This window comes from Pinus tabuliformis, chromosome 4_1 (genome assembly GCF_031772625.1).
Source record: "Pinus tabuliformis cultivar Carrire ecotype Pingquan chromosome 4_1, CPIR1, whole genome shotgun sequence".
In the NCBI taxonomy this organism is placed as follows: Eukaryota; Viridiplantae; Streptophyta; class Pinopsida; order Pinales; family Pinaceae; genus Pinus; species Pinus tabuliformis.
In genome coordinates this window covers 351092607-351103754 of record NC_142303.1, presented here as the reverse complement: position 1 = coordinate 351103754, position 11148 = coordinate 351092607, and the positions used below count along the sequence as shown (strand labels likewise).

The 11148-nt window shown below is 32.7% G+C and overlaps 1 pseudogene; it reads left to right on the top strand.

Annotated features, from left to right (window-relative positions):
* Positions 1-4259: 4259 nt before the first annotated feature.
* Positions 4260-11148, top strand: part of LOC149175728 (UDP-glucuronic acid decarboxylase 2 pseudogene) — a 140493-nt pseudogene continuing 133604 nt past the window's right edge.

Here is an 11148-nt window from a genome sequence, read left to right as displayed (position 1 = left end):
CCATGGATATGTACACCTAAAAAGTATTGTGCAAATGGGTGTTGTTGAGCCCAACATGATAGAGATGCTGTAATGTAATGTAATGTCATGTTTAACCCTAAAAATAGAAATATCCTTGACAACATTTTTACTATCAAAATGAAATGAAAATAATAAAAAAATAATGTTAAAATAAAAATAAATTCATCGTATTCACCCATGGTATTGACCCATTCTATTCATGTAGAATACAACCTATTTATATGATGAAATTAAACATTCCTAGACCCATCTTAATTCTCAATCAACTAAGGGAAAATAGGGATCAAATCTCCTAAGATGCAAACCTCTTTTAGAGTGAAAAGAGATTTGATCCCTCTCGTCACTTGGTAGAACCATAGTTAAGATGGACCTAGCCTAGTTAACAATTAAACTACAATTGTAGTAGCCATATTCCAAGATTCAATTTAATTAAAATGAAAAAAAGTGCATAACTACTTTGGAGACAAATCTATAATTTTTGGATTGTGTATATTACTATAAATATTCTAGAATATTTCATGGAGGTAAATTTATACCATCCACCTAATAATTATTAATAATTAAATTAAAATTCTTCACTAAGTGAAATGAGAGCCTAGAAGTTGTTATTTTTCTCATTTTGGCCTTTATTAGATCCTTCCCCTCCCACGGTGTGGATTTCTTAGGGGATGCTCATGCTTTCCCTTTGTTTCGATTATGATCTTGTTGCTTTGGGGGTTTCTTCATGTTATTTAGCTTGGCCTATTTTTGTCTTTTCTTGTTCCCATTGTTCTCCCTCATTCCCTTATTTTTGTTGCTCCTCCCAATTCATTTTGCAGATGTGTAAAAAGTGGGGATGTTCATGGGAAACTTTCCACTTAAAAGGAAGATGATCATAGTGAGCCTACTTAATAGGGTCCAACTATCTAGATTTCGGGTCGTTGATGCTAGGATCCCCTTAACCAAGTCTACCTCCATGGATATCCTTTCATAGGAGAAGGTACCCTCTAGTGGCCTGGCTTGAATAATTTATTTCCCAAGGTAATTTTCAATATTTCTTAGTAGTATCATTCCAATATTGTAGGGGAAAAAATGGAGCTTTTCCAAAATATGGATGGAATATGGGACATCACTTTCAGGGTTAAAATATGGGTTCCATTAATCTAGATATAACCATTGGGACCTCATGAAGTAAGGTCCTCTTCAAAAGATTAGGCCTTGATCATCCTTGTTCTAGAAAAAAGAAAGTAAAAAAACCTTTTCTGCATAAAGCTGAAGTGAAGATTCCTTGATCATGGGTTTCAAATTTTTTTCAACCCACAACTTCAGAGATCACAAGGAGGGAGATATCCCCATGAATTGGCCTACCAAGCCACATTAAATTAGTAGTAGTGCTCATGCTCTTGACTATGGTGCAGAAATGTCAAGCTTTACAAAATAAGAAGCCTTTTTCTTTTGGTATCACAAGTCATTTGCAGCCAGTGAGTTAAAAGTGGTGTATTCAAAGCATGGGGTGGGATTAGAAGCAAGCACCTACTTCATATGGCCATTTAGTGACAAAAAAAGGCATCCATTGAAATTTGTTTGAGTTAAATGTAAATAAATGGTTGAGTTGATGAGAAAACTATTATATTTATATATTTAAGCTAAGATGTGTACTTCTTTTAAGTTTTAAAAATATTCTAATATTATTATTAAAAAAAATATTTGAATGTCAATTCTAAGAAATATATAAATTTAATATATATTAATATATTTAAGGTTGACAATCAATAAAATATTTTCATACTCATTTGGAATAAAATGTACTTGAATGCAAACAAATTCAATTGCTTCTTAATAAGAGGGATGTGCAATTCATTCAATTTTTAATATGCTTAGTAAATAGACGTTTAAAAAAATATTTCAAATCTTTTATAAATAAAATATTTAACTATAATCATGAAGTAAAATACTTCAAGATCAATTACATAGATAGGTACATAGAGAGAGAGAGAGAGAGAGAGAGAGAGAGAGAGAGAGAGAGAGAGAGAGAGAGAGAGAGAGAAATATCAAATAACAATAGAGAGATACACAATATGAGAGGGACATATATTTAAAAATATATTAATAATAAAAAATATTTGAATGTGAACAATGTGGAGTTCAATAATAGATATGTATATACTAAATTAAATGGTTGGTGAACACATATAGCTATAAATATATGATAAATAAAAAAATCATAAAAATTAAGTAAATATAACTTTCTAAAGTTGTAAAAAAATTAACATATGGCTAAATATATATACATTTAGTAAAATATGTAACTATATTCATAACCATGGAGATTCTACAATACTTTACCATGAAAATTATTAACTTATAAACATTTTTTGTTACAATACCATTGGCCAATACCATGGCTTATCAATAACATATGCTATGACAAAATGTTGACTTGAAAATTCATTTAAGTAATTAATTTAAGATAAATTAAACAAAAAAGCCACATTATATAAATTTGAGATATATTGTAGTGAGGATGCACCACATTACATGGTTTGAAACTTCCAATAACAACTTATGATGTGATTAACCCAAAATACATTATGAAAATCAACATGGATTACAAAAGTCTAAAATCAAGCAACTTATGATGTGATTAATCCGAAAGGCATTATCAAAATTAGTATGGATCACAAAGGTATAAAATCAAACAACTTATGATTTGACTAATCTGAAAGACATTATCAAAATTCGTATGGATCAAAAAATTCTAAAATTAGGGAGCATAAGTCTCAACCCTTGATGTGTGAATACTACTATAAATATTATACTATAGCTTAAATAATTAGTCACTACCCATAATTAAATTAAAATTTTTGAAGATCTATTATCAATTATAGAACCTATAAGTTTAACTATATAAAATAATTGAAAAAACATAGTTAAAACATTTTATCACTGTGCACAAACCACCCTGTCAAAGAGAGGCGAAATCTTTTGAATTGTAAACCTTAAATGGACCTACAATAATTTTTCATATTTTGCAATGTAAAAAAATGTAGAGCTAAGATGAAGTTACACTTATGCTCTATCTGAAAATGCAACCATTGTATCAAAGAGAGATGAAATCCTTTGAAGAATAAACCTTAAATGGATCTATAATAATTTTTCATATTTTACAATGTAAAAAAATATAAAACTAAGATGAAGTTACACTTATGCTTGATCTGGAAATGCTAGAAAATCACTTTGCATAATCCACTTGCAACAAGTTGAAAATAATTAATATTATTTTATGTTAATGGAGAAATGGTTACACAAGTTGTAACGTATCTCCTTAGTTTAGGATTTGTTCCTAGAATTTAGGAGTTTGGTTGCAACTTCCTGATCTCTAGTAATGTACTTAATGATGTAATTGCTCATTTGATGGAAGTAGAGTGTACGGAGAGAGTTCTCTTTGTTTGAGTGCAGTCTCCAGGTGCAGTACTCACCTGTGAGCTATAACTCCTTCTTTTTCAATTCAAGTCTGATTTTTATCTTGGTATCAGAGCACAGAGTAGGGATAGCCTTAATTTTTCTTTTTTAAGGATGCATCATTGATTACAGAACTGTAGTGGCGGTGGAGTGTACAGAAGTATTCGTAGAATCAGGTGGACTGTAGTAACACCTGAAGATAGGTCTCAGATGACTGATCATCTCTAAGCAGAAAATAGGGTTGGCGCGGTTTCGTCGCGAACAGTCGCGACATTCTTGAGCGGAAAAAATGGTTGGCGCCATTTATTAAGGAACAGTCGCACCATTTGGCGCTGTTTTGAGAGTGATAATTGCGCCAGCGCGCCAGAAAGTGCTATTGGCACGGAAAATCAAGCCTTAACTGCGCCAATTTTGTGAGATGCGTCGATTTTTTTTTCGACGCGGGTATTTCGCCATCGAGAAGTGCCAGCCTCTTTCTCTTTGGAAAATCTGCAATTTTTTGCAGATCGGCCTTGTCCGGTGGTGGCACTTTGAAATTTCAGATCTTTTCAATGCAACAAATCAGAGTTGCCCGGTGGTGGCGCATTGAAGTTCTTGATCTACTTGGCGGCAGCAGATTGAAGTTTCCCGGTGGTGGCGCATTGGAGTTCCTGATCTGTTCGGTGGCAGCAGATTGGACTTGCCCGGTGGTGGCGCATTGGAGTTACCGATCTATTTGGTGGCAGCAGATCGGACTTGCCGGTGGTGGCTCATTGAAGACTTATTCATCAGAGGATCAGAAATTTTATCAGTCCAATATGAATAACAGTGACGAGTACTCTCTTAAGCCAGAAAATACATGGTCTATTATCAGGCCAGTAGATTATTTGCTCAGGGAGTAGCGTCTACTGTTTATTTTGATAGGAATTGCCATCACATCGACTTTCTTTATCCTTCAGCCTGGTTTTTTGGTTTCTAATGTTAATGAAAATGGAAGGTTTATGCCCGACAAACCTCATCGGGTTGTTTATGAGACTCCTGTTTCTCGGTTTGTTCAGTATCATTTGGGTTCGATGGTGAATTCGGGAGCTAAAGTGCCCCTTTGTTTGAAGAGAAAGTCCCTGCGAGTTGTCGCGATGGGTCGAGCTGGCTTTGTTGGTAGTCATCTACTTGACAGGCTCATGACAAGAGGTGACAGTGTTATTGTTGTTGACAATTTCTTCATAGGAAGGAAGGAGAATGTTTTGCATCATTTTGGCAATCCGAGGATTGAACGGATAAGGCATGATCTTGTGGAACCCTTATTGTTGGAGGTTGATCAGATCTACCATTTGGATTACCCCGCTTCTGCTGTGCATTACAAACACAATCCTATGAACACTATCAAAACTAATGATGTGGGAGTCTTGAACATACTCAGACTTGCCAAGTGTGTTGGGGCACATTTTCTGCTTACAAGTACTAGTGAGGTTTATGGAGATCCTCTTGAACATCCTCAAACTGAAGCTTACTGGGGCAATGTTAATCCCATCGGAGTCCGCAATTGCTATGATGGGGGTAGGAGAACAACCAAAACTCTCACTATGGATTATCACAGGAGAGAAAATGTTGAGGTTAGGATTGCTCGAATTTTCAATACATACAGTCCGCGAATGTGCTGTCATGATGGTCGGGTTGTAAGTAATTTTTTTAGTCAGGCTTTGCGCAAGGAGCCTTTGATAGTCTATGGAAATGGGAAACAGACACAGAGCTTCCAGTTTGTTTATGATCTGGTTGAAGGTCTTATGCGACTTATGGAGGGCGAACATGTTGGTCCTTTCAATCTTGGGAATCCTAGGGAATTTACAATATTAGAACTAGAACAGGTTGAAGAAGGAAAGGATGACTCTAACAGTAATTGGCACATTCCATTGCTAATGGAAGAAAACAGTGAGGAAGATGAAGAGCAGGAGCAGAAACAAGAAGAAGAAGTAACAAAAAATGTAATCAATAATGCAAGCCTAGAAAAGGCTGAAATAGACAGATTTGAGGTAAGTCTCCTACCAAGGAGATCAAGTAGGAATACTCGATTACCTTCTAAATTGAAAGACTATGCATTAATGTCAAAGTTTTTAAACATTGTAGAACCTGCAAATTATGAGGAAGCAAGTAAATCTGATGCATGGAGGGCTGCAATGTATGAGGAAATAGAATCAATAAATAGAAACCATACTTGGGATTTGGTTGAATTGCCTGAAGGTAAAACCCCCATAGGATGAAAATGGTTGTATAAACCAAAAATAAATGCAGATGGGAGTATAGAGAAACTTAAAGCTAGATTGGTAGCAAAGGGTTACTCACAGCAAGAGGGAATAGATTTCGATGACACCTTTGCTCCTATAGCCAAATTAAACACCCTTAGAATACTAATTTCCTTAGCAACAAAACACAAATGGTAGCTACACCAGCTAGATGTTAAGTCTGCATTTCTGAATGGTGACTTGAAGGAAGAAATTTATTTAGTACAGCCTGAAGGTTTTGTGAAAAAGGGGCAGGAACATCTTGTGTGTAAATTGAAAAAGGTACTTTATGGTTTAAAATAGGCACCCAGGTCGTGGTATGAGAAAATTGACTCATTTTTTGTACAGCATGGCTTTCATAGGAGCTTGAATGATCCAAATCTGTATACCAAGTTTAATAAACAGAGGCAAATTATTTTGATTTCTTTGTATGTAGATGATATGATCATAACAGGGAATGCTAACAATCTGATCAAAGAAATCAGATGTCACAAGTGTATGAGATGGAAAGACCTCGGAAACCTTCATTATTGCTTGGGATTGGAGGTATGGAAAGACTCTGGACAAACCTTTCTTACTCAAGGGAAGTATGCCAGAAGCTTGCTGGAAAGGTTCAAAATGGAGCAGTGCAGATCAGCAGCAACACCATTACAACAGAACTTAAAGTTGAGTAGTGACGACGGTACTAAAGAGGTGGATGCAACCATGTACAAACAGCTAGTTGGCAGTTTGATATATCTGACTATGACTAGACAAGATTTGGCATACTCTATTAGCCAGTTCATGTCAAAACCACTCGAAAGTCACTGGGTCGCAGAAAAAAGTGTGTTGAGGTATATTAGTGGTACTAGTAATTATGGCATTTTCTACATTGACACTTCTGATGTTATTCTAGCAGGTTTTTCAGATTCCGATTGGGCAGGTAACTTGAATGATTGAAGATCTGTCACAGGTTACTCATTCAGCATTGGATTTGGGGTCATAGCATGGAGCAACAAAAAGAAGAGCATTGTAGCTCTGCTTCATCGAGAGAAACTACAGTCAAAAGAAATATGTGTTGAATATTGTAAAACTTGTGATAACATGGCTGATATGTTTACTAAGCCACTTGGACGTGTAAATTTTGAATTGTTTAGAGGGATGCTAGGAGTTCAGGATAATCCTTTCTCCATTAAGGGGGGGAGTTGAAAAATAATTAATATTATTTTGTATTAATGGAGAAATGGTTACACAAGTTGTAACGTATCTCCTTAGTTTATGATTTGTTCATAGAGTTTAGGAGTTTGGTTGCAACTTCCTAATCTCTAGTAATGTACTTAATGATGTAATTGCTCATTTGATGGAAGTAGAGTGTACGGAGATAGTTCTCTTTGTTTGAGTGCAGTCTCGAGGTGCAGTACTCACCTGTGAGCTGTAACTCCTCCTTTTTCAATTCAAGTCTGATTTTTATCTCAACACCACCAGTAAGCATATGTTCCCTCTTCGAAAAAATATATAATTCGTTTTAAATTTAACAAAATATTTCATGATAAGCAATGATATGGGATTTGTGTATAAAATTAAAAATAAATGAAATGACTTTGTAACAAGTAGAATGAAGAGGAGACTATTTCTATTATACAGAAATGTCCATTATTCTTTTTAAATTAACCAAATATGTTATATAAATATAAAATATGAGATTTGTACATAGACATAAATTTAATATAATATGTAAAAAAAAATAAAAAAAAAATATGTTATATAAATATAAAATATGAGATTTATACATAGACATAAATTTAATATAATATGTAAAAAAAATAAATAAATAACTCAATCATACAAAAGGAGAAATTAAGAAAAACAAAGATTAAAAAAACAAAGATTAAAATTAGTCATATTCAAAACTTATATTTAATCTTTCTATGAGATTTGAATTAGAGATTGACTAAACCCAACTCAAATCACTTTGTCTATACCTCAAATCTATTGCAGCTTTTAATGAGATAAAAACAAAAACAGTCCTATCATGCAAATGCAAATGAAATATATCACTAGGCAATAATTTGTTTATTTAGGAAAAAGAGTAATCAAAACATAGCAGGAATAAACAAATTCAACAAATAGTATTTTATTATTTTGTTTTTTTTTTTTGCCTTATGAAAAAAATAGACACCCTTGGCATAGCAAGAATACGCTAACAAGAAAATACTATATTATCAAATCAGATTTGTATGTGAAATAAACAGACATTCTTGAACTATAGCAATCGAACAAGCACCAATATCGCAGGGTTTTATTTAAAAGCATTTGGTATCTCCGGCTGTTGTATAGTTGATACAAAAGGCGGTACTGCTCGATGGTCATGTAACAGTTGCTACCAAAAGCGGTAATGCTCGTAGCGCACGTAAGACTCGCTACCGTATTGAATCTGATCGCCGATGACATTCGGGCAAAGGGCCGACAGCGACTGGCAGACGTAATACACGCAGCCGGTGTAGTCAGACACAGAGAGTATGTTAGCGCACACTCCTTGCCCGTACGCAGTGGGTGAGCCCTCGCTGCCTTCACTCGACGTCGCGTAGATTTGTTCAGGAATGTCGCCGCAGGCTGTGCCCCGTGCCACATCTTCCAACAGGTTTGCGAGGTTAGTCATGAAACGATCCCGGCTTGGAGGTTAGTCATGAAACGATCCCAGCTTGGGACTGTTTGGGTGTTACATATGAAGTAGTTGTATTTCGTGTTGTACTCAATCAGATTTTAGTGTTTTTAAATTTCTTAAATCTAATAGAATTTTAAATATTAGGAATATTTTAAGATTTGGTTTAGAAAATAAAGTCATTTATTAAAATATATTTCAATTATATTATGAAAAAGATATATTTCATTTTGTGTGAAAATAAATTTCTTTAATATTATTTTTAGATTTTTCAAGTGGATTGGAATTTAGTATTATGGAATGGATGTCTTTTATTTTGTAATTGCCAATTATATATTGGGTGGTTGGGTGAAATAGTTATTATCTTTCTTATTGGGTCATTGGGTGTAATGGTTATTATCTTTCTTGTTGTATTGACTTCTTGGCGCACTTGTATATGCCCCTTTCAAATTCTTTTAAAAAATTATGACCCTATTATAAATAAAAAAGTTATGTGTTTGCTTCACAAATTGGAAAGAGTGATTCATATTTTAATTCATTATTTTTATGATTGAAAATCTATGATTATATTATTGGAGTCATATAACCTTCAATAAATTTAATTCATTATTTTATGATGTATGATTGAAAATCTATCATTAAATTAGTGGTGTCATATAACAATCTATACACATCAATCCATAATAAGTATCAAAGCACTTAATACATGAGACATATCATGTTGCTTAAAAGAAAACACAAAAACTAACTCAATTATAACATTATTTTAAATTACTAAGATTTGATTATTAACTATAAATAACTAATATATGTGTCAAACATTTAAAAAAAATATGGAAACATAGAGATTTACAACAACTTTACCATGGAGATTATTAATCTATAAGTAGGATTTGTTAGAATATGATGGCTACCATAACTCATTTCATATGACACTTGTAAATAACACATTTTTTAAAAAATTTATCAATTTATTTAGAATATGAAAAATGCATAACCACATGGGAGATAAATATTATCAAGGTATTGAATAGAAAACATGGATAAACAACAAAATAATTACTTCCTAATATGCCTTACATTACTGGAAGTTAAAGTTGTAGAGTATTCATGGGATGATGCATGACAAACAACCAAAGTTGAATCTTATATCCTCTACCATGGTATTGAGTTAGCAAAAGAAAAATGGGCAACATCTCCCACTATTTTGGGAGACTCCTTCTTTCTTAATTAAGTATATTTGTTGAAGACTTACTCTCCGAGGAAAAAAACATCAGAAAGTGCTATGAAAAGATTTAAGAAAGAAAAAGAAGGGTTCTCTTCAATAACATATTTCCATGATCTCCTTGATCTCAATAAAAATGTGAACTTATGTGTTAATGAAGGGTGTAAATTGGGATGGGGAGATTTAAAAAGCAATAGTCAAGTCATTTCTTCTCCTCTTTTGAGAGCAAAATGGATTGGTAGTACACTTTGAAGGACAACGTTATCAATGAGTTATAGTATGAAATGTAACTTTTGTTTTTTATTGGGTAAGTTTATAAGGTATGTACCTACAAAACCTTATTTTTTCTTGTGGGAAAACTTGTAGTGGGAAAACTTGAAGATATATACATATGTACTACCTCATAGATTTGCTATGATCCATTTGTATAGTTGCATATAAATACAAAATTCTCATTTTGATTTAAAACAAAAAGCCTTAGATTGTTATGATTTAAAAAAGACATAAAAATTAACTAAATTGTAACTTTTTTTTAATTATTATTTTTAATTTCAATGATAAAAATAAAAAATATGATTTAAACATATATACATTTAAAAAACATGTAACACGATTGGGAACCATAAAGATCCTTGACGATTCAATTGACGTTGTTACAACATTGTCGCTCACTAATGCCACATGTCAAAAACCCATAACACTTTCTTATTTAATGAATTTAAACAAAAAAACATAACTATTTTTCAAATAAATCTCAATGTTTGATTTGTTACTACTACTAAGAATGTTTTAGAATATGGGATGGACTTTAAATCCCTACCATCTACCTAATAACTAGTAAATATTTTCAAATTAACTAGCTTGTAGACATCAATCGGTGTTGAAAAGCTTAACTCATTATACATCCCACATTATCAAAATTTAAAACTCAACCTATATCCATATTAAGTCTGGATCTCCTAAGGGCAGAGAGGGATCAATTTTGTTGTTTCACTGTAAAAGAGATTTGCAAATCAAGAGAGAGAATTGTAGTTTGATCCCTCTAGATGCTTTGAAGATACTAAGTTAAGATAGATCTAAGGAAATTTAATTATTAGCTTTTAAATAGGCTACATCAGAGAAGAATACCATGGGAAAAAACCATGAGTTGGACAATTTTATGCTTTCTATTTTTTTTTTTTTTAATTTTGTTTCATCTTGTTTTATATTTACTAAGTCAACATGTTAAACTTGAGAACATCTCCCCCATATTGGTATAGAAATAAAAGTTAAGACTTTCTTTTAAATTAGTTAAACATATAAATATTAAAAAAAAAGGCATTACAAGATTCTTAACCATGGAGATTAACTCCGACTTATTAAAACTAAAACTCATGTTCATATGGAATTTTTTTTATTAAATAATTTAGTTAAAAGAGAAGAAAGGGCACAACTACTTTTGAGATAAATATCAACCTTTGATCTATGATTAGTACTAAAATTATTTTTAAAAAGTATGTGGAGGTTGAATTCCTACCACCCACCAAATAATTATTGTTAATTAAACTAAAATTATTAAGAGT